The 25,542-nt window shown below is 32.2% G+C and overlaps 1 protein-coding gene across 2 annotated transcripts in view; it reads left to right on the forward strand.

The window, feature by feature from the left end:
* pxb (putative Hedgehog signaling attenuator pxb) overlaps positions 1-25,542 on the forward strand; it is a 699,312-nt gene that overhangs the window by 486,041 nt on the left and 187,729 nt on the right. The window lies entirely within an intron of this gene.

A 25,542-nucleotide genomic window follows, 5' to 3' on the forward strand; every position in this document is an offset into this window, starting at 1 on the left:
CCCAGTACCGAAGGGTGGAGGTCGGCATTTAAGATCCATCATAAATACTGCACATTAAACTTTGTTAGTTATACGTATTTGTTTTTTTTTTAAATAAGACTACAATGTACAGATGACGTTGGTTAGTTTTTAAATATCACTTAAACCCTGCCTAAACCGAACCATAATAGTTTTGGTATATTTTAGGAAAAACGATAAAACTGTGCACTTTTCATTAGAATACATTTAACGCATATCGTTAGTACATTTTTTTTTAATTCATTTGGCTCTACCTGAACCAAACTATAATAGACAAAAAATATTGCAAAGTTATGTTCGATTTAATTGCATAATTTTAGATATTTTATAGATAGACGACTATTTTTAACTATTATCTATTATTATGGCTTGGTTTTCGCAGCGTTTCGTTGAATTTCGAAAACTAACCAACACCATCTGTAAATTGTAGTCTCATTTCAATGAAAACAAATACATATGACTGACAAAATTTAGTGTGCACTATTTATGGCGGATCTTAACAGTCATTCGCCACCGAATTGCAATTATTGCAACCATACTGAAAACGTACTGAAATTACTTTTAAGAGATCAGAATATAACAAGCTTGTTAACCTCCTTCTTCATTACTCGAAACTTTTTAGTATTTAATCAATAATGTATCTACCTACTGTATTTTGTGTAGAGGCCTTCATAGGTCGTAATTCAATATAGTTGAATAACGGGCAGTTGATTTCGAGAAATAAAATCGTATTCCTACGGAGTATCTCATCCGTGCGATAACGTCCGAATACTTCTGTGTTGCAGACCTTTTTCGACCCACCTCTGACCTAAGATATTCATTAAAAGTATCCTGACTCGACCTTTACTATATCTGACAAAATACATTGATTATGTTTCAAATATACGACTTTTTTTAAACCCATTTTCAATATGAAACGTGACATTATCCACTTCGATTAAATCCGGATTCTGACTGTGAGATAAGTATTAAGTAGCATAGAGTCCAATGATTAATATACTATAGATCAAATTAAATTAAAAAAAAAAAACATTTAGAATTATGTACTTTTCATATATGTTAACAATAGATTACATTTCAAGAGAAATTTTGTAGCAATCTTATGTGACATCTAGATCAATATTTCAATATATTTATTTTAAATAATATTTTTTATTTCTGTGTTAGCTGTCCGCAAAACGTTTCTCATATTTTCAGTGGTCCGCAGGTGTAAAAAGGTTAAAAGATAATATTGTGATATGTGTATGTAATGCAAATGTAATGTAAATGTTTTGGTCTGACTTGTACACTAACCATTTAAACACTAAAATACAAATAAACTTAAGAAAATATTAATATGTTTCTTGACATAGGAATAATAAATCATTTAAAAAAACTGACCCGATTAAAATAATTGTGAAAATAGTAACGTAGAATTGATTACTTTCATATTACAATTGGGTAACAGACCATGGGTCCTAATGGCAGTATTGTAGTAATAAGCTAAAAGAAAACATCCATAATTTGAGAGAATTACACAATTTTTGTATGAACTCATGGAGAATCGAATCCGGAGCCTCCGTATGAGAAGTCAATACCTTACTTACTAGACTAGCTTGGTAGGTACTAGCTGCACATTTGATTTTACTTGGTTAATTATAATCTCAGAACCTTTATTGTACATAACAATGACAAATGTTATTAAACATTTTTTTTTGTAAATTCAAATGCTGATATCTGCATTGGGTTACAACTCCATCTTCAGAATGAATTCCATATTCTTTTTTTAAGATTCATTAGCAATTTTACATCTTACAGTTATATAGGTATAAGTGATGCCGTATTAAGCACCTTTTTTAACGCAAAGCCTTCCATTCTCATGCAGATTCTTACGACGTGCTAAAAGCCACCATTACTGGTGACTATGTCGTATAAGTATTTATAACCTAAATATTTATAAAATATATTCCCCAATAAACCCATTATCAGTAAATAATTGGACATTTTTTTCACTACTTGTAACGTTATATTCCCTATCCGTCCCTTCTGAACTATCGTTCCACAGGGTTCAATATAAAACCCTTGGCCGGTTCAATCATAACGGTTTGGGTTGGGGTGGGTTTCCTTTAAGATAAGAGTATAAATAAGGTTCTCGTAAAATATTGAATTTCAGTACACAGTGCCTCCCTCTAAACCGGGACTTTTTAACCTTTTCGGGCCATTATCGTAATTATTCACTGAACGTTGTTATACTAGGAAATTTACATAAATCGGTTGAAGCGCTTTTGGGGAACTAAACTTGTATAGTAAATTTGCGTAAGAAAATCTTAAGTAACTCTAGTAATAGAGCTATCGAAGTTTAGTATCTCATTAGGGAAACTGATTTTTATTAAGTTAAGGTTTACTTTATATTAGGTGAGCATAAAATTGAGCTTTTTGCAGGTAACTTACATTCACAAACCATAAGTTTCAAGTATATTATAATGATATACATACATTTAAACGCCTATGATGGCCGAATCGTAACGTATCGGCCTATAACGTCGTCGGTTCCAGCCTCGAATCCCGGATCTGTATATTTGGACCCAAAGTATATACCTAACAGGTTTAACAAATGGCTGACATCTATTTTTCTTAAAAACAAAAATCTGTTAATACAATCTTAACTCTTTGGGAGGCCTATATGATCTTTGCAGGATAGAAAACCTTAGAAAACATATCCACCACGGAAAATAACTTATTATTTTGCGCTAAGTGAGATTATTTAACTGACATATTTCTAGATGAATATTCTTAACCATCAAGCTACCAAGTATTTTGTAATTTCTGCGAAAGAATGATACTTATTACTCTAGTTGAGTTTTAAATTCCGCCAAGAAATGGGTTATCAATATTTCATTTAAAACTCTTAAATTCAATTTATTTAGTAAATTGCAAATTCAAGACATTCGCAATAAGGCATGAAAAAACAAATATAAGTATTTAAACACCATTACAAAACTAAATATGGAAGTAGGGTTTGTAAAATAGTATAAAAATATAATATATATATAAAAGAGTTACCCAGTACAAAAATTATTTGAACTAAAATTAACGTAGGTAATGATATTACCAACGTAATTTTTATAGCTGTTATCTGGTTTTTATAATACGTATATTTTCAAGATTTATTTAAATTGTATAGGTATTTTTACGATAAAAATTTCAAACATTCATATTATTATTCTACCCGTGATAGACGAGTGGTGAAATGGCCAGTTATGTAGTCGTGTATCGCGGTTCTAATCCAGCGTCTGGAAAAATTGACATCGGTTTGAATCTAAAACAAGGTCTAAATCTCGTATTAATTAAGATCCACATTCGATTAGTGTATGTCATATAAACTTCATTGAGTGTTTCAAATAATAATATAATATGTATTTTTATTCTTATTTGAAAGACCTTTATTGCTTATTGGCAAACCAGAAAGTATGTTTTCCGTATTATCGCAAAACTAAATTATCTTTTTGACTTACAAACTATGCCTCTAACAATCTTATTCCCCAAGTCGTAAGAAATAAATAAGACTTTTCCTTTGACTCATTCTTCCCACGAGTAACTTCAATTTCAATAATTTTGAGGAATTCTGACGTCTTAGTGTATTATAGGTCACAAATCAATGTTCATACAATTCAGGATTGCACTTTTTTCGCTAGAAACTATGGGGGATTTCCCCTACAAAAAATGCTGTCTATATAGTATGACCACTGTATGACGGCGGAAACCGGATGTCGTTAGACGTCATGTAAAAAATATAGTCAGTGCTCTCATTATTATGGAGTAAAAATGCTAATAAAATATTTTTTAATTAATAATATTATTTTTATTATCAGTCACTAGTGACAGATACTATTGATTGAATTTAATGAACTACGCAAATACTCAGGTTTTACCTACTCTTGATTATAGATTAAGGTTTAAAATACATATATCTTTAAAACTACAGTATAATTGGAAGTTGGAATATATTTATTTAATGAGAGATGTTAAATTTTATCATAAAATAAAATCATTAGATAACCTACATATTGAAAGTAAATAACACGTCATAATAATTAACAACAGTACTCCATTAATTAAAATAACCCTCAAATATTAGTTATATTATATAGGCACACTTAAATTTTACTCATGTTTATAGCAATTGATAATTCTGAAATGAATTAGGTACATACACTATATATATTATACGTGTAAGCTATAACTAGGCCAACTAAGGATTGCAATACCGGTTTTAAGAATCATAGAATACCGATATATTCGATATTGAGAGTGGAAGCAAAATGTATTAATTAACATAAAAGGTTGAATAGAACTGTATTGTTGTATGTCAAGTTACGCGATGTCTAGCTTACTTCCATGGCCTTACGTCGTCTTTGGTAACCAGCAATGACACATGCTAAAAAAAAAATTAAGAGATTTTTACATACTTATTGGTAGGTACCCTTCTAGTTTTTTTTTTCATTTATTTTATGAATACCGGTATTCAATAGGAAATACCGAAATACCGGTATTGGTATTTTCATTCGGTATTGCAATCCTTAGTTAGAACATACTATTACTAATCTCGTCAAAAATACTATTAATACGAGTAGATCAATTATTTTTCATAATATAATATTTTTTCAGGTAAATTGTATGCTCAAGTTGTTTTTTTGAAAGCGCCTGAGGCTAGTGTTACTAATTCAGCCATTTCACACTACTTCTCTTGACAAGCGACCAAATATACTTTACCGCACTTTCCAGAATGCGGGGATAATTTTATATCATGACAACACTCTTACCTAAAAAATCACATTACTTGTGGGCGTTGACATTTAAAAGCAGAAACTACATGTGGCTCAATTGCAAAATGTAGCAGGTTGATTGCAGTATCTAGTATCTTGTACCGGCAACGTTTTAGTTAGTTAAAATTTTAAACTCTAAGTTTTAATAGTTCGTAGAGCGTCCGTACCTGATGCTTTCGGTGCGAGATCAATTATCGCACTGGGCTTAAGGCTATATTTCAGCTGAGGCACGGTCTAAAACGATCGTGACTACGCAACATACAGATTGTGCAAACGACGCATGGCAAACAAAACATAATTCGTCATAAAAATTCAACATGCGTCCATTTAATGCTATGTTTATTGTTATTTAAGTAATAATAATAATATATTCATTGACATGTTTTGTTTTTCGAGTAAATAATAACATTTTTTAATCATCTTTACACGATTACGCCATCACAAAACAAATTGACGTGCGAACAGGTCTACTATCGCTCTCCGACTGGCAACGCATGCAAAATTACGTCGCACCTATTGCTGAAAATTATTTTCTGTTTCACTGAAGTATGATGGCTCTTAATAGTTTTTATGTCAGTAATAATAAAATGTTTTGCTCGAAAGTCAGAAACCAATAAGTTACACGAATATATAATAACAATCAGAGTAATTCTGTGGAGGCCTATATGCTCTACTTGGGAGTAAAATGATGATTTTAAGTTATTATTACATTATAAAATACTCAGTAGATACGTATTATTGTTATTTCATTATGGGTAGGTACATAATATGTACCATAGCCCATAATATTCTTATGTGTCCATGTGTCCATAGCTCATAATGTCCGATTCTAATAGGATCATATGGGCCTCCACAAAGTAGTGGTTTAAATTGACAGATTTTTGTTTTTTACGAGAAATGGATGTCAGCCACTTGCTCAACCTATTAGGTCCATACCCTGACACACACAAATTGAAAAACAATATGTGTACTTGCCAGACCCAGGATTCGAACCTGGGACCCACGGCTTTATAATCCAACGATTAAGCCGCGCGGCCACCGTCTATAATATAATATAATACAAACACTGACTGTCTATTGTTTTCAAAATTTCAACTCATTTGCTTTCGTTAACTAAATATACAATTTAAACAAAATGTACTGTTTAGATGAATAATTTTATATGAATTCCCTTATCGTGGATTATTTGTGTCAGATTATCACTATTAACGCGCGGGTATGAGAATAGGTGAGCGTTAAAAATGATAATCGTGCGACGTCATTTATTTTCGCACCCTTTTTTTCGTAAAGCCGTGGAGTCATCATTTCAAAATAAAATCACCGATTTAGAAAGACTGTTGGGAAATTGTCTATGGTATGCTCAAGCGATCCGTTTACTTTGTATTCAAGACGAGAATTTAATCTCGTTATTGATGTTTGTTTCGGGCGCAGGCCATGCAATAAGATCAATACTAACATTTATTTAACAGAACCATCGAGAATACGCCATTAACAGATTCAATTAATATTTGCTTTTATCGACTACACAAACAAAACTTCTTGGTATATAAGTATTTATATGCAGTAGGTATACAAAGGGCATGAACTTTAAGACAGCCTGATAAAGTATTAGTCTAATACATCTATGGTATTAGTATTACAGCACTTCATGGCATTTTCGTAGCGTTTTTAGGTACATGTATGTGTAAGACACATGTTTTTGGTGCTGGTTCATCCCATGATTCTAAACAATATTATGGTTAGATATATTTGCCTGCCATTATATTATGTGAAATTATTAACATCAGCTGTTACGTGATATATATTTTGATTGTTTTAGTTTATAGTTGTCCGTAATCACGATGATCGTAGTAAGCTAGGGGAGGTATTCATCAACCAGTAGGTAGACCCAAGTTGATGATGCTATAAGTAAGTAATGCGAGAAAGTGACAAATTTCTACATGTTACAATTCAGTCTCTACTTGGGATCGAAATTTTAAATAGAAAATTCGCGGAAAGTGTGGAGAAATACGATATATACCATAGGTTATTAAGGTGTTATTATTGTTAACGTGTATGTTTATAACTCTTCTAAACCTTTTCATGAGATGTAGAATTTTTAAATTACTATCCTGTCAATAGTACCTACGGCTTGTTTAGGAAAAAGCGCTGTGTCAAAAACAATTGTAAAAAAAATATCAAAATTATCTGCATACATATTGTTTTTTTCCTTATCATTTTTACGATTAAGCTATCTCAAAATGCATGTTTATTCGCGCGAATCGAAGCGTTAAAATCTAACACTTTTTTTCAACGCCAGTGCAAAGTGATTGTCGATTTTGAACGCCCGGCGAGAGGTCATAAAGCGCATTTTGGTGAAAGCTCTTGGCTTGAAAGCTTGACCGGGTTTCTATCAACAAGGAAGCGACGCCTTGTATGTACACTTGTATATTGACGTCGCAACGGCACTTCCGAGACCCAGTGTAGCATGGCAGTGTAGCAGTGTAGCATATTACTCACGCGCATATTGTAGTAAATTAAAATACTTATAGTAAATAAAATGATAAGCTTTTAAGGACCAGTAACGAACAGAACTTAAATAGTTAAAATAAACTTTTAAATAGGTAGGGTAAATCTATTCTCTGGTGTTTGTGTTATTATTCCTTTTTCTCCGAAGATACAGCCTGAGGAGATCTTTGGATGCCTCAATTAGAATCTTACATTATGCAGTGTTCCGAACTTCTTTATCGGATGATTATTTCTATCGACCGCACGTTTTATATACCTACAAGTCACTCATTTCAATTGTCATTATCGCCCGCAATCACTATAGAAACTAATCAGCCATACTCAAAAATAATTAGTCTAACAGGAAAATCAACACAGTTATTCAACAGTTATTTTAAAACATTTTTGCTATTACATCAATTTTGATAAAGTAACAGATAAAGTTTTTTTTTATATCGTATACATATACTGACACTTTATTAATCCTCCCTCGGGGATTAAGCCGGAACCGACTGTTACCGACTGTAACTATATAGCTTGAATGTAATAATAGACTTAAAGATTTAATTGTAGGTATAGTATGTTTCAATCCAAAATTAATTAGCTGTAAAATTGTAATTTATATGAATAGGCAAGAAATCCAACAAAGTATGAGAAGAAATGATGATTGCAACTGTCGTCACTTTCCACTCACTCTAGACTGTAGGTATAGAAGTCACTCGGTTTCTATCATATTATAACAAATTGACTTTTAAATTTATATTCATAAGTTTTATAATACGTTATAAATAATCATCCGTTTATTTTAAATAATTAAATCTCTTTGCCGTTAAATTCTTATTAATTATTAGATTCACCTCCTTTTCAGTCAATACATATGACTAAGGATTCTAATCCCGAGATCCCGAGCTGTTTTCGATACCTATGAATCTCGGGATTGATTTTTTTATATAGAAAATAAAATATAACAGAAAAAATACTTTTAATAACAAATAACTACATCAGAAATAAACTGAGTTTGAATGAAGTTTGATTTATACCCATGTGTAAGTTGCCGATTAATTTAATTTTTTCACATAAATTAATAAAAATGAGAAAGATTGGAAAAAAACAATGCTTCGCACTATAAACAAAGTAATTCTACCATGATCTCATACGTTTTACGGCAGTTTCATATTTGGCTGACTAATTAGATTTATGAAGCGGAAAGACCATTTATGTACTCCATTATTTGCTTTACTATTTTTAAATCTAGCTAGCCCATTCGTTAATTCTTTACTATCAGAAACAGCAATCTCATATTAAATTCACATTACAATATTATTTACCCCATTAAACTTACGGATTTCCAAGATTGAACGTATACAATATTAACAATACATGTCTTAAATAGTATAAATTATACTAGATTTATTTTTGACCGATTTTATCAATATTATTTGTAAATATATTTTTTTTATATTAACAATGGAAAAAAATGCCAATCCCGGGATCAGAATTTTGGCTCGGGATTGGATTCCCTACACACGACTAATGATTACTATGAAATTTAGTAAATATTTAACAAAAAACACGTGATTTTTACTTATTATGGTAGTATGATGAGGGTAGAAACTCTAACATCGTTAAACAAACATGTAACGATTTCTGCAATCTCTTTTAAATGAAAATAAATTTTATACTACGTAGCGTGTTATTGCTTTCCGAAAGTTTTCTGGTCCTCATTATCAGCCGAACCCTTTATTTCTAATTTTAGTTATTATTTATTTACTCTTTACCAGTTTGTTGGTTTTCATTTTGTTTAGATCCGAAAGCAAATAATTCGCCCTCGAGCGGATAGATTTTGTTTTTTTGTTTAAATGTTTTTTATCCTCAAAAGTTTCCTCTTCCACATTTGTATTTTGATACTGTTGATTTAGCTATTCGAACTTTATCTTAAATAAATACAACCAATATTTTCGAATATATTGTCATAAAGCTATCGACTACTTATTAGAAAGTTAAATTTCCTTCCGAATCATGTAATCTATTTATTAATATGTCGGTTTGATATCATTATATTAATTGAACATACATAATTTGAAAACATCTCATGCATATACCCAACAAAAACATCCTTGAAAAAAAACGACACCCGACGGGACTTGAACATGTAATCACTGCTTTTCCAATTAAGCTTCGACAATCCTACTTAATTGTAACTAATTTAACTAGTAGTCGTATTTTTGATAAAAAGGATTTTTCTGTGGGTATATTATATTATATGTCCCACGATGGCCGCGCGGCTTAAGCGTCTGCCTATAGCGTCGTGGGTAGAATCCTGAGTCTACCAAGTACATATATTGTTTTTCAATTTGTGTATTAATCAGAGTATGGACCTATAGGTTTAGCAATAGTGGCTGATATCCACTTCCAAAACATAAATCTGTTAATACAAAATTCCACTCTGTGGAGGCCCATATGATCTTATTAATATCGGACATGGTCGGAAAAAAATATATGCTTGAGATGTTTTCAAATTATGTACATATATTCAATGTAATATTATATAATGTTATATTATCAAATCTACTGAACTATTCTTTGAATAAAAGAAATAGTTTGTTCATTCATAATTAATTTTACTCGTTACTAGGTAGGTACCCGTGTCTCCAGTTTACTAATATGATAGATAGTTAGTTACTCTTTGAACGTCATTTTTTATAATTAATAAGTTTATATTATATAATATTTAAATTTAACTTTTTGGCGTAAACCTTTTTGAATATTTGAAATATATTCTTGATATTATAAATAACAGAGCAAATAAGAGTTTTGCCACGTAATTAAGTACTTCAAAACTTTCAAATTGAGATATGCCAGATACACAGAATGGCCGCTAAACGATTGCAATAATCCAATAGTAATGGTTGTTATAAGACGATCGCGAGGCTGCAACAAGGTAGCTTTGTTGAATTAGCGATATATTCAGGTTCTACGGAAATTCGTGGCAACTAAGAACGAAGAACCGATTAGAATGGAGAGAGCTTGAGGATGCTCAAATATTTCTCCGCAGTCTTTTATAAATGCCTGTCTAAGCTGATTTTATATCTCAAACCATACATTGTAAACGATTTCGCATTTTCAATCAAAGATAATAAACAAAGTCTTCCATCGAAAGCTCAAATCACTAACCTACGTGAACGCAAAGCTCCGCCAATCGAAAGCTCGGGGCCATACAAAAACAATCGACGCCTATAACAATAAGAGAAACACTCTTCTTATAATACATTATTATTTCGCGCCGATTGTTTGACGATAATGCGAGAGACTGGGGGCTCAAAGCGAAATGTTCAACACGCTTCGTGGCTCATTGTGTTGGCCAGCACGACGTCACACCTTGCGAGGTATTTGTTACCCATTACTTAGGCCTAAAGGTGTATGAAGGAATTTGGCCTCTCCCTTCGACTTATTAGATGGGTATATACTAAACAGAATTCCAAATTTTGTATAGGATTGCAATCAAGTGCACATAATATAGTTTGACCAAATTTTCAATTGTAAAATAAAACTTTTTTTACATTTAGAGCGGAATTCAGAAACATTTGTCATAACTGAAATTTCCTTAGCAGAAAACACTATGCAGAAACATTGTCCTTAGTTAAGATCATGTTGTCTATGGTTCACCTCGTCTTAAATCTTCGTTCGTTTTTTCTATTGAAAATATATAATTGTTAAACGATGAAAAAAATAAGGCATTATAAATGCAATAAGTATAAATACATATTAATATTTAATTATAATACTCTTATGTCATTATACATGATTCCGCAGGCACCGCAAGATATTTTTTTTAACATGGTAACACTAGCGTCAAGTGCCATTCTGTCTGGCATCTTGTATATCTGCGGGCTGGCGTATAAAAAGTAAAATAATATTCTACAAGTATATGCCAAACGAATTAACACTATCAATATCCATATTGAGATAAATTTGTTAAATGAATTTGAGTGTATGGCCTGTTTTATAGACACACGAATTTATTTTGACAGCAGCTGTCAGTGGTAAATGGTAATACAGAAGAGGGCGTGTTCATAACAAAAGTAGTCTATGGTTAAGGTTCCCTATCTCTATAGTCAGTATAGTCTATAGTTAAGTCATCCTTTTCGGCAACCCTTAAGATCGAAATATTGGATTCTGCATTTCGCTCTTAGTAAATAAATAAAAAAATTACAATAAGTATCTGCGGACATTAGCTATTATAGACCTGTTGGTATAATAAAATAATACACTTACCATAATGCAAGTATTTGTCTAACAAGTCAAATATATTCGAAAATGTTTTGAATTTTGACTAATTTAATCAGAACTATGATATTTTTTTAATTGTCCCTACAATCTAATGTAACGAAGAGCCTTTTTAACAGACTTTTGTTTTACGAGAAATGGATCCAGTCACTTGCTCAACATATTATGGCGTCTAAACATAGATTGAAAAACACACATGTGAATTATTATTGTCAGAACCAACAATCGAACCCAGGACCCACGATATTTCTAAGGCTCACTTGTAGCCACTCGGCCCCCTTAGATATTTTAGGTCATCTATTTTACACTTGCCTATCGACGGTAGTTTATCATAGTTATGTAATGAGGCGGTTAATTGTTACAATAAGTTAACCGTCTAAACTATCAAAAAGTACTATGTTTTAACATCCCGACTCTTGACTGTGTTAACTTTTACAGCGAGATAGATAGTTTTGACAGTTTATACGGTTAACTTATTGTATCAATTAACTGTCTCAATACATACATTATTGATAAAGTGATAATATTTTATCACTTTAGCCGTCGATAGCCGCCTTATGTATGGAATAGATACACAGGAATGATAATGCGGGGAGGTATATAATGAATGTGTGTATTTGTAGACATTTTTTTTTGATTTGCGGAATCAATTAATGAGTTAGTTTAGTTTCTTATAGTGAGTTAGTTATGTCATTAGTTATATCCATTAATTATTTTCCAATATATGACTATTTTTCTTAGAATTGACGATTTACACCTCTTGAGTGTAGTATTTTTACTGTTTATAAAGAATAATGATCTATTATTAGGCTTTGACGATTTATTATAATATGCTATCGAGTGTATTGTAAGTATTCATAATTGGTTTGTTGTATTTTTGGTGACCTTTGACTTGATAGGTAGGTAATGGAGATTTTACCTACTTTATTGTATTGATTTATTGTATAAGCTATAGTTAAGAGTGTTCGTTGTCAGTGTGTGTTTACCTTTGGTTAGTGTACACGGCGCCTGAAGATGCCGAAAAGCGAAACCCGAGTCGCAAAAAACGACTTAAATGGAATAGTACGAAACTTAAATCCATTAAAATTAATGAGTATTAGGTTCTTTATTCTATGGTAATTGAAAACAACGGATTAGATTTGAGATATTTGGAAACAACACACAAAATATTTTTTCATGCGCAGAGCGAATACCTATATTTTTTTACATCATGAAGGAATTCAAAAAAGATTTTCACTATACGATGGCTCGAATTTACAAGAGAGCAAATTATTTACAAGTAGTTTTAATGGTAATAATAATACGTAGAGAATTATTGTTTGTCAGCAACATCTATCGCTACAATATCATTTTCATAAATAAATGAAATTTAATTTCCTTTCGTGTATGAAGAAATTCATTGATTCATTGAAAACGCATTGAAAGTATGTATGTAGGTATTTCTCGAAGCCATTAACGTTTAACAAAGATCTTATCTGCGATTTATCTGGCGAGCGCGCGAATCGTGTGGATTGAAAATGAAAATTAATTTAATTTTACTTCCTGAATATATATAAAGAATTTCATTACCAATACGTGGTTTTTTTATCGCTTTTTAAAGAAAAAATCTTACATATCTATAACAATAATTACCCACCATATTATTATTTATTTACACACATAAATACTCAAGTAATCTAATAACATGACTAGGGATTCCAATCCCGGGATCCCGACCTATTTTCGATACCTATGAATCCCGGGATTGATAAACATAATCCCGAAACTTTCGGGACTAATTTTTTTATCAATTGTTATGGAAAATAAAATAAAAACGAAAATATAAATAAAAATAAAATAAAAAAATACTTTTAATAACAAATAACTACATTAGAAATAAACTGAGTTAGAATGCAGTTTGATTTATACCCATGTGTAAGTTGCCGATTCATTTTATTTTTTCACATAATTTAATAAAAATGAGAACGATTAGAAAAAAAACAATGCTTAGCACTATTAACAAAGTAATTCCACTATGATCTCATACGTTTTACGGCAGTTTCATATTTGGCTGACTTAATTAGATTTATGAAGCGGAAAGGCCATAAGTACACCATGATTTGCTTTACTATTTAAAATCTCGCCAACCAATTCATTAAGTCTTTACTATCAGAAACATCTCATATTAAATTCACATTATTTTTTATATTACAATATTATTTACTCCATTAAATTTATGTATTTCCGTACGAATAGTATAAATTATACTAGATTTATTTTTGATCGATTTTATCAATGTTATTTGTAAATATAAATTTTTTATATTAACAATGGAAAAAAATGCCAATACCTGGATTGTCAAATTGTAATCCCAAAATCCCGAGATCAGAATTTTGGCTCTGGATTGGATTCCCTAAATACGACTATGCTAATTATCGGTAAGTAATAACAATTATAGACTAAAATCTAATATATAATTTGCTTCCGTTATAAATCTAGAAATTCTTGACTATACAATTTCAATAAGATTCGATTAAAAATAGTTACTATTGACATGTTTGCACTGTCTAATAATTTAACTCTGACAATAAGGATCACGCGAGATGAAATCACACTATTTTGAAATGATTCTAAAACTTGTCAGACCTAAGAGTAATACTATAAAGAGAGTGTGTATTGTATTGTTCAGCTATATAAAGCCGTGTTTCTTGCATATTATAACGCACAGTAAAACCTCAATTGTATTATTATTAAATTAATTATACCATAATTTTGCTTCTTAATATGGCTACTAAGTTTAAGCAGAATATAGTTAGCCATATTTTCTTTTAAATTAACTAAAAAAAATTACCACTAACTTTATATTTAACACAAAAACAATAAATTTCAGCAATACGTGACCGCAGTTTTTAAATTACTGGATTAACTCATATTTACCGGCGACGTGTACAAAAAATATTTAATTCAGCCATAAAAATTCTATCTTACTCTAACACATATTGCGGAGAATGTAAGCATGCCGGTTGCTTTCTCGCTCGTATTTAAGATTCGTTTTTGTTCAGGCCTTGTTGCAGACTAATTCCCTCCACATATATTTATGGTAAGAATAATTAATGTTAAAATGTGCTGTCATTAGATTAGACACTTATTGTATTACGATTATATAACTAGCAAATATAACCAGGGGTTCTTCTCACAGGTCTTCTCTCTGTCTCCTTCTGTCTCTCAATCATGTACCTGACATGTATGTTTTAGTATTTTTGCTCTCGTATCTGTAGATACTCCTAACTTTGCCGAAGACACCATCGCTGAACTCATTCATTTGTCAAGCGGAAACGCTTAACTAATGGTTCTTCCCCATCCATAATTTTTTGATCGATTGTGGATGTGGTGGCCTAAGGTTACAGTAGGTTACAGTACCATTACAATTACCCTTAAATCTCTCGTATAACACAATAGTAATTTCTTATTTAAACGCCACATTGTTGATTTGTTAACATGTACATTTCGATTTATCCACTTTAGAAACCCCTTTAATTTGAATCAAGTATATTCTTACATAAATTGAAATTTTTAGACATATATTATTTTCAAAATCGTGTTTCCTATCTGACATCATAATATGGAGTATATGGAGTATAACATTCCGCCAATCTGTCACAAATTTGTTGTAATATCGTTTATTAGTTGCGTTATTACAGCACTATGTATAAAGCATATTATGTTAAATTATTTTGAGAGTATTATTTCTTTTCATTCACGACCCGATTGAAATAAACGATTCTTTTGATTTTTTAAATTTCGAATTTGCGTTAATACACTTTCATGTATTTTCTATCGCGCATTACAGAAAATACAAGGCAAATATGTATAAGGTAATTTATTATAAATATAAGCAACGATATGCTCAGGCATGATTGATTTTAATTCACTTCTCTTGTGAATATAATATGCATCGCTCTTATATAAATATATAACTTGTGTAACACAATGATCTACAACCAGTTTCCTGAAAGTCATTTCATCAGGGATTCAACAGTAACTAGAAACCTCTGTTATATTCAATAACTTTAGTTCTACAAGGTATAAGTTTTTTTCAATCATCAATACTTTATACATTGAAAAATGCTGTATTTCAATAGTTACTTAAATTATATTACCGTGCGAGTGATTGTACGTGAAATGTGATTTATAAAGAGTAATACAATATTGCAAACATAAATGTTATGAACATAAGTTAACACGTCAGTTGTTTACATAAGATTGGGTAAATGTCGATTTTCATAAGTGATTTTCCGATGCAGGTCAAGTGAGCACTCCTACCAAAGTTGTCTACCATCACTGCAATTCAATCAATTATACGTAGATCAAACGCCTTGACCGTAACGTAACTTATAGATTACCAGTAATAGCAAACATTTTACAGAGCTATTAAGATTGAAATACTATAAAAAATTATAATAATATTATAACATAATATTGTGTATTTACATTAAATTATATGGGTTGATTTACTAGTAGAATTTGATTGTCACACTATTATCAAGACAATGGAGATGAACTATTTATCTCTGCTTAAGCAGCTAAGTAGGTACTTAATTTCCAGAAGAAATTGTAATCTTTTCTCTCACTCATTTAGTACCTACAATAATATAATATTCCTCAATAAATAATTATTTTTTCAATATTGTTGTGAAGTGAGTTCATATTAATAATTATTGGCATCTAGCTAATTGATTTTCAATAATTCAATAATATTGATGCTTGAGGGTTTAATGCTAGAGCTTAACGCTAGAAACCCTTCGTAGTCCAGTGCGTATACTCTTTCCTTTCATCCAAGGGTTCCGGATTTGATTCTTTGTGAGGTCACAATCATGGCCCCTATAAGGGGGGGGGGGGGGTGATAGGGCTATAGCCTGGGGGCCCGGGTTCTGGGGAGGCCCTGCGTGGTGCGTATACCTTATAAGTGTGATAAACACACAACACAGATTTTAAAATATGTGGTTGTGTGAGACATTTTTAAATTATTTAGATATTCAATAACTCCATAATTAATCTAAATGGGTGTATTCAAAAATACAAAAAATCGCTAAAAAGGTAGGGGTCCCGCCAAAGATCCTAGCCTGGGAGCCCACTTCAGAATGTGGGGGTAACGGTCTCAATATAATATGTTTATTTGATTTTCTCAAAGCTTGAGTGTTTATGATTGTTTCTTTTCTATTATTAACAACTATACTACTGTTTCACTACTATATTGTCATTGTGGCTCATGGCCTGTTATCTCTGTGACCTCATTGTTGTTCTAGTGATTTCTCCAGATTTTACTAACTGACAATGTTCGTTTAAGGCGGTGAAACGGCAAATAATTTTCAACTATAGGTATTTTGGACTCGCTGGCAATCGAGAGCGAAAGTCGAGCCGAACCGAAGCTATCGGAGAGCGAAAGTCGAGCTATAAACACGTCAATTTGTTTCGTGATGGAGACGGGGGTATTAATTCTTAAATCGTGTAAAGATGACTAAAAACGTTACCCGTTTACTTGAAAAAGAAAATATTACAATGAATATATTATTATTGTTAGTAAAAGAACAATAAACAGAACATTAAATGGGCGCATGTTGGATTTATATGATAAATTATATTTCGTTCGGCACGCGTCATTTGCACAATCCGCGCATCGCCTAGCTACGATCTTTTTAGACCATGCCTCAACTGAGGTATAGCCTTAAAGGTTCAAAATGTGCTACGGGATGGGAGCATCAGTCATTTTAAACACCAAGAAAAACGACATTACACACTTATTTTCCCGTAGCGGCAGCTTACTGTGACGTCACGTGATAGTACGCGACATGCACCATAATATATTTCTCGCTCTACTGTTTGTTTTATAATTATTAGAGAAATGAAATAGATGATTGTCAAGAAATACTCGTTTTCGTTTATGTTTTTTTTTCTTCAAATTAGTCGTTACGTATCTACACAAATCAAACAGTAAATGTTGTCAGCGACCGTTGTACATTTCCGATACATCAGCCGCCCACTTGGGAGGACTCCCGCCTACCCCGACGCGAGGCCCCCGCCTACCCAGACCTGCCAGCCGCCCTAGGCGTCGGCATTCTTTGTTCCAATTGAATTATCGTACTACAATAAATCGCCGCGGGATATGAGACGCGCATAAAAAAACACCCTAAGATCAGTTTAAGCCCGTGTTTGTTTGCGCGTTATATTTACACGTCTTATTCTTGTGTCGGTGTATTTTCTTGCTCTTGTTACGGCGTAACACAGTTGGTAAATTAAGCCAAGAGTTAACAATAAAATCAACCATTTTGTTCATTTAATTAATTTAGTAACACTGTTCAGAAAATAGTCTACCGACGTTATTAAAAGAAAAATTCAGAGCAGTGATATTTGGAATCAGAAATAAACATAGTGAAGAATTTGGAATCAAAAATAACCTAGACCAAATTTTTAATACCTGCGCACAATTACATTATTAATGGCTAACGCACTCAGTACAGTAGCTAGCAAGTAAATTTGCACATGTATAGGTAGACGTCACGTGACAAAATTTCGCAATTTCCATTATGCGATATCACGCATCGGGACTTTATAGCAATATCACCTTTATTGTGATAGCGTTAGAACAGTGTTTCTAGTGTTAATGTTCATTTGAGCGAGCGATATTGATATCTATGAAAATATGAATTATGCCATTCGGCAGACCCGACAAAAAGCATCGTAAATTTATAGCAATATCACCTTTATTGTAATGGCATTAGAACAGATTATGCCATTCGGCAGACCTGACAAAAAGTGAGTGTCATTTTTTCCAGATGCTTCGTCCATATTAATGTGATTGCCTGCGCATCTATTCTATACACATGACTGCTTTCGGCCGCTACGGCAGTTATCTAGGGTAGGTTTGTATCGAAGTATTAACACTTATTGTAACAATTACAATACGTGTTAATACTGTCTATCTCGATCTTAAATTTACCACATCCAAAAGAGGTGCTGTTAAAACATAGCACTTAGTGTAACAATTATATCTAACTTATTTTAATTTTTACAATAAGTGCTAATACTTCCATACAAACCTACCCTATATAGCTACCGTAGCGGCCGAAAGCAGTCTTGTGTATAGAATAGATGCCCTGGAATGTATCATTAGACATAAAGCAGTGAAATCTTGTCCATTTTTTTACTCTTTGGTACCGACATAATAAATTAATTTATAGAGGCAAACAAATTTACAATACATTTTTACATTGAATAGCAAATTAAGTAATTTTACATACTCTAACCACCAATGGACGGCAGAGATCTATGAATTGGGATTTCATTTCTATGGCAGTCTAGTTGTAAATAATGATATCTCAGATTAGTTCGTGTACGGTTGATATTTTATTAAGAATAAAATATTTTATTTCGATAATTGTTATATAATATATACTTAATATGAACTTAATTATAGAAAGTGTACTTGAAATTTCTTCAACCTCCCCAACTATACAAATGGTCCTGGAGTATATTAGCGAACAGATGGGAAGATAATACTGAGTGTTTTCCGGTATCGACTCCAGAAAAAATGTTTAGATACTCGGGTGAACCTCCTCTCTCAAAAATTACAGCGATACATGATGGAATTTTTTCAGAATTTAATATTTTTTTGACATAGGTACTTACATATTGCTCATAAATCGTTTAAAAAATAACATTAAAATTGATCCAAGGGGTTACAAATTCCAGTTAAAGAAAATCTGCAACTCATTTTTTTAATACTTAGTGACCTTTTTTGGAATGTAGGTAGAATTAATCTTTCTACAATCCATCATGATTTATAGTGATAGTGAATATATAAAATAATGAAAATTTATATGACCATACCAAAAGTGGCTATGAGCCGGCTTGGTTACGTAAATATTTTATTCATCAAATGCTGTATCCATTATATACGTTATATAATATTATGTAAAAGTATCTAGGTATCTACTAGTGACATTATAATTATTGTCCTTAAAATTTTCATGCCTCTTTGTTATGTTGGATAATGTCTTGTTTATTTTTTGATTTTTTTAAATTATTCATTAGATATTATAATATAATGACAAATAAACTAATTGTGTATATTTCTTTTGTTACAGGTAAGTTGATTTATGGGTAATCAGAGCGTTTGATGTGTGCATCATTAATCAGTCGTGACACTGTCCTGCAGTCATTTGGTAAGACAATCTAAACTATTTTACGAAATATGTGTCGTTTTTATCAGTAAAACTATTTTCATGACACCTAATCGTAAAATACAGTTATAATTTCAATCTATAGATTATGTATATTTTAAAACTGTTGTTGACGGTAACAAGAAAAACTCTATAATTAACGCCATACGCCTGTAATAGGTTTTCAGATGTTAAAACGATATTAATTAATAAGTTTATATATTTGTATCCAATAGGTTATTACCTACATAGTTTAACCACATAATAATTTTATAAGTAAGAACTAAGAAGATAGAAAACAACATAAAAGTTGCTTCTTTTGCGTCCAATCAGCGCCATCTTTAGATTAATAAAGCCTGAGCATCTTTTTGCACAAGCAATGAGTGGTCTACTGTTTAGCTTTCAAAATCAGATCCCAGATTGCTGACATTGATTCGCCCGTTCTCTCTTTCAAATTGAATTATAAAAAAATCTCAAATCGAATAAGTATATTAATTATCAGTGTTATTTATAAATACTATACATTCTTGTTATTCATCAGCTGTCAAAGTCAGACTAATCCTTCACACAAAAACCAGTGGTACCTACCTAATATCGATTTAAAAAAAAATATGTAGCATTGATCTATGCATTATATTATTGTAGAAGGTGTGTTAATGCTAGTGTATTATTTATCATGTAACTCATCTATCCAAATGAAAGCGCCTCAGTATGAGCACTTTATAGATTATAGAACAATGACAGGTCATTCATAGACAACAACGGTAGATAGGACCAGTCGTTGTTAATGTATCGGCTTTCAACTTAAGTCGGCAATGGTCCAATACAAGAGTGTGTAATTTGGGCAACTTTATATATTTCTGATAAGAATTAACGATAAAGAACTAAATAATCTTAATCCCAGCATAATATGAACAAAATAATTTCGACCGCTTCCTACCGGCGACCATCGAAGGTAAACTAATAAAGTAAAATTCACCTGAGATTGGTATTACCTACATTTTGTAGAAAAAATAGGACACCCGACGGGACTGCACATTCTGAAATTTAGCCGGCTCGCACATCACAACTCGCCTCGTGTGCCTGACCGCCATAAATCAAAACTTCCGAGAACGGGCAGCCGGTGTTCCATGATACAACCTCGCACATCTGCCTAGCGATACCGACATTCGCCGCATCGCGGCTGCTCCGAACGCGGCAACAGTCTGGAGAGAAATGGCCGATTGTGCGGCTGTGCGCATGCGCGGAGTCGATATTGGCCGGACATTGACATGCAGGCTTTGGCCAATGCAACTCGACGCATGTCTGCCAATCTGCGAAGCCCCATTTGATAACGTTTGTTTCTTGGTTTACAATGACGTCACATCGACTAATTCGTCGAAGACGCATGCAGCGAGTTCTGATGTGCGAGCCCACTTTAGTGTCTGATTCGTTGAATAAAAGAAATAGTTTATTAAAATAATTATTAGCAAGTATAAGTACGTTATAAAAACTAAATAATGAAATGATCCGAGACGTCGATTAGTAATTAAGGAATTAATTGATACCTACCTTAATTTAATATACTTACTAAAATTGATAGCAAACATTATAACATAATTCGGTAAGCATTTCATGTAACTTACTACTTAAAATTGTCGTGATTCAATAAGATTCCCGTAGCTTAATTGGAAAAACATACTGGCGCAAATCCAAGTCCCATCGGGTGTCGTATTTTTTTCTATAAAGAGATTTATTCTAGTTTGTATATTGCATGAGATGATATTTCTAAAAAAAAACTCGATAACGGCTAGAATAACACTGGATTTATATTTTTAATCTTTTTAATATATTTGTACCATAAAAATTGCATGTGTTTAATAAGATACTGTCGTTTACTGTGTTTTCTCATATTATAAACCGTTGTCTTTTATTTTTATATTAAAACCTAATATATTTTTGGGCGTTCTCTTCATTACGAAATTAGACACCATTACTGCCTCGCCTTTGCCTCACGAAGGACATTATTATTTCAATGAAGTATTACTTGGCGGAAGGTCATCTCTATATTAAATTTTCGCTCGAATTAATAAATATCCTAAATTTTCAAACGAATCTTTGCTTTGTACGGGAATATCGTTATCTCCATACAATCGTCTTTGCGAGGGGCAAATAAATAACTTTGACTGGAGTTTTCGGCCATTATCAGTGATATGACCGCCTTTGATTTAGTACTCGAAATTATTTTCCACAGTATATTCGGAGACGATGAATGAGATCCGAAGCGTGGTCACCGCAGCAGAGGTCGGTCAGTTAAGGACACAGTCCCTTAAACTATGAGTTGAGATAAATATCGGATTATATCTTATAAAATTATCGCTCTTCGATAGTTAATATAAATGACTCCTGAAAAAGAGTTAAGGTACTCTGAGATGTCTGTTGCTTGTTTGTCGAACTTTGCTCTTCTAAAAACTTCGCTAAATAATCAATCTCTTTTGGTCAACTACTCATGCGCATCTATTCTATACACAAGACTGCTTTCGGCCGCTACGACGGTTAACTAGGATAGGTTTGTATCGAAGTATTAGCACATATTGTAACAATTACACTAAGTTAGCCGTCTAAACAGTAAAAAATGAAATTTAGCATAGCCAAGAGAGGTGCTGTTAAAACATAGCACTTATTAAATCAATTACAACTAACTTATTGTAATTGTTAAAATAAGTGTTAATACTTCGATACAAACCTACCCTAGGTAGCTGCCGAAGCGGCCGAATGCAGTCTTGTGTATAGAATAGATGCGCTGATGTATTATTGTGTTGGCAACACTACTTTTAATGTTTTTTTTAACTATGCCTACTATAAGTTAATAACAGTATTTTTTTCAGAATTCAATAATTAAACAACATGATATTAATTATTATTATGAGTTTATTATACATATTATATTGTGAAAATGTAATCATTAATCAATATTATATACCCAATATAATATTTAATGCATCCATTTAGCTCTATTATCAACAATAATGAAAGAGTTAAAGTAACTTTGGTAGATACATCTAAACTACAAGTCAAATAGGACGTATAATTATCTTTTAATTAATTTGATAACGTAAGGCGTAAAACCCACTTAACGCAGCAAGTGGGGCTCTCGCGCAAAATTTCACAAGTGGCGCGAAAATACAACGTAATCAAATACGCCAACGCACACTGGATTTGACGACGCATTATGCGCGCCCGCCCCATGAGTCATCGTTTTTTGGCTTCTCGGCGATACGAATGAACGAAAATACAACGTAGTCCATTCATTGAACGCGGCGAGCAAAATCACGCTCTGGAAGCGTCGTCGATCGACGGGTGAGAAGCCATTATTTAATAACAGAGAACTCATTGTTTAATTTTATTGCGTGTCCGATATTTCGCTGGTAGAATAATGTCATCGTGAATATTAATTACAAGCTCCGAAATAATATAAAATTTTTATTGCTTTGTTATGAGAGACGCTGATAATAATAATTATTTTGTGCTTCTTGGGCCCCTTATTACATAGGTGAAGGGTAATGCGCGGGTGGGAGGGGGCCTACTCAGTAGTGAGCGCATCGAGCGCTTTTTTGGTGGGCTTTATGCCTAAGGACCAAAGTTATATAAATATGTGTTTAGTCCATACAACATCAATGTGAAGCTCCATAGATTTGACAGGAAATATGACGCAGTTAAAGCGACGCCGAGCGAGAGAAAACGATGAATTAGGCTTCATGTAAGAGCACTCAAAAATAATAATGGTTATAGTATTTAAATTTACTTTATTAAATTCCTGCGCAGTAGAAGAAATTGCAATCTGCGCAATTTCAATGTTGAGTTGTTCTACTATACCTGCCCGGTAGCTACCATCTCGATTCAAAATCACAAAATATAATTTTTTGTAGTATTAGGTTTGTTTGATGAAATTTAATAAATATCTTTGACGTACATTTTTTTGGTTAATTTCGTCGTGATTGAGCATTGTGCTTGTTCTTAAGAGCATACTTCAGTGAAACGGAAAATAATTTTCAACTATAGGTGCGACGAAATTTCGGACTGGCTGCCAATCGGAGAGCGATAGCGAGCTGTGTACACGTCTATTTGTTTTGTGATGGCGTCGGGGGAATTAATTCTTAAATCGTGTAAAGATGACCAAAAAACGTTACCCATTTACTTAAAAAAGAAAACATGTCAATGAATATATTATTATTATTACTAATAGAACAATACACATAACATTCAATGGACGCATGTTGAATTTTTATGACAAATTATGTTTTGTTCTGCACGCGTTGTTTGCACAATCTTCGCGTCGCGTCGTCACGATCGTTTTAGATTTAGACCGTGCCCCAGCTGAAGTATAGCCTTAAATAGATGAGCATATTAGCTTGAATCCGGTGGTACGGGTTGGAATCCTGCCCCGAAACAAAGATTTTTTTCAACGTAGTTTTCGCGGTGTTCCGAATCAGGACACATATAATTTAGTTTTTACTATACCTACATATTATATTGAAAACTAGTTATGTTACACGCAGTGTATTTCTAGTTAATTAAATATTATTTACATGTAAGCATTTTTTTTATATATAGTTTTCAATATATACACGTTAAATTAGGTACTTTATTCACTATATACCAGCTGGCTTGCAATATTTTTTTTTCTACTTTTAAAACCAACATAGAAAAAGTTAGCAAACTAGATTGTGTATATCTACATCGACAAAATTATACAGAGTGTAAAATTTCAACATTCGCTCTTCACAACACTCTCGCATTACAAATTCCGATACCAGTGATACACTATACTATACTATATAGCTGTGGTTTGTACTCCAAATACTACTTGTGGCTCAATATTAGGGACACCATGTTTAGAAACGTAAAACCAGGACATTTTTGCTAAACAATTTATATTCACATTTATCGCATTTTATTGTGAAATATTTAAAGTGATATAAGAGTTGAGCGAATACAAGTAAACCAATGATCATTTAGTCAATTAAATCGACATCAGAATTTACATATTAGAGTTATTCATAATATTTTGTTAGTAAATAATTACTATTGACCGCAGAATCTACTTAATCGATTTAAGTTCTGTTCCATTAGAGTTCTTTTTCGCGACAGGGTTTCGCCTTTCGGCTTCTTCTGTCACTAAGCTCCAGTTGCGAGGGGTGGAGGTAGGCTGTTAATATCCTATATAAATAGTGCACACTAATTTTTATCATTCATACTTATTTGTTTTCATTGAACTAAGGTACTGGTTAGTTATAAAAATGCTATTAAACCCTATCTAAACCAAACCATATTAGTTTTGGTATGATATGGGCGATCTGACAGAAATAGTGCACACTCTTTCAATCATACATAAGCCTTGTCTGACCAAACCACAATAGACAAAAACATTATTCTATCCATAAAATACCTAAAATTATGTATGATTGAATGACATAATTTTAGATATTTTCTAGATAGACGAATATTTTTTGACTATTATCTATTGTGGCTTATTTTACGCAGGACTTAATTTATTTTTTTAAAAACTAGCTAATTATATCAACAATTTATAGTATTAGTTCCACAAAAACATATTTGTATAATTGACAAAGTTTAATGTTCACTAATTATGTCCACTCTTAAAAGTTTACCTCCGTTCTCCGTCACTGGTGTGAGCACTCACCAATGGTAAGTGTACACTGCCAACGAATACAGTTCATATTATTCTCGTTTATATAAAAAATGAA

Source organism: Rhyacophila brunnea, unplaced genomic scaffold (assembly GCF_057557595.1).
Source record: "Rhyacophila brunnea isolate RB1 unplaced genomic scaffold, BYU_Rbru_1.0 scaffold_20, whole genome shotgun sequence".
NCBI lineage: Eukaryota > Metazoa > Arthropoda > Insecta > Trichoptera > Rhyacophilidae > Rhyacophila > Rhyacophila brunnea.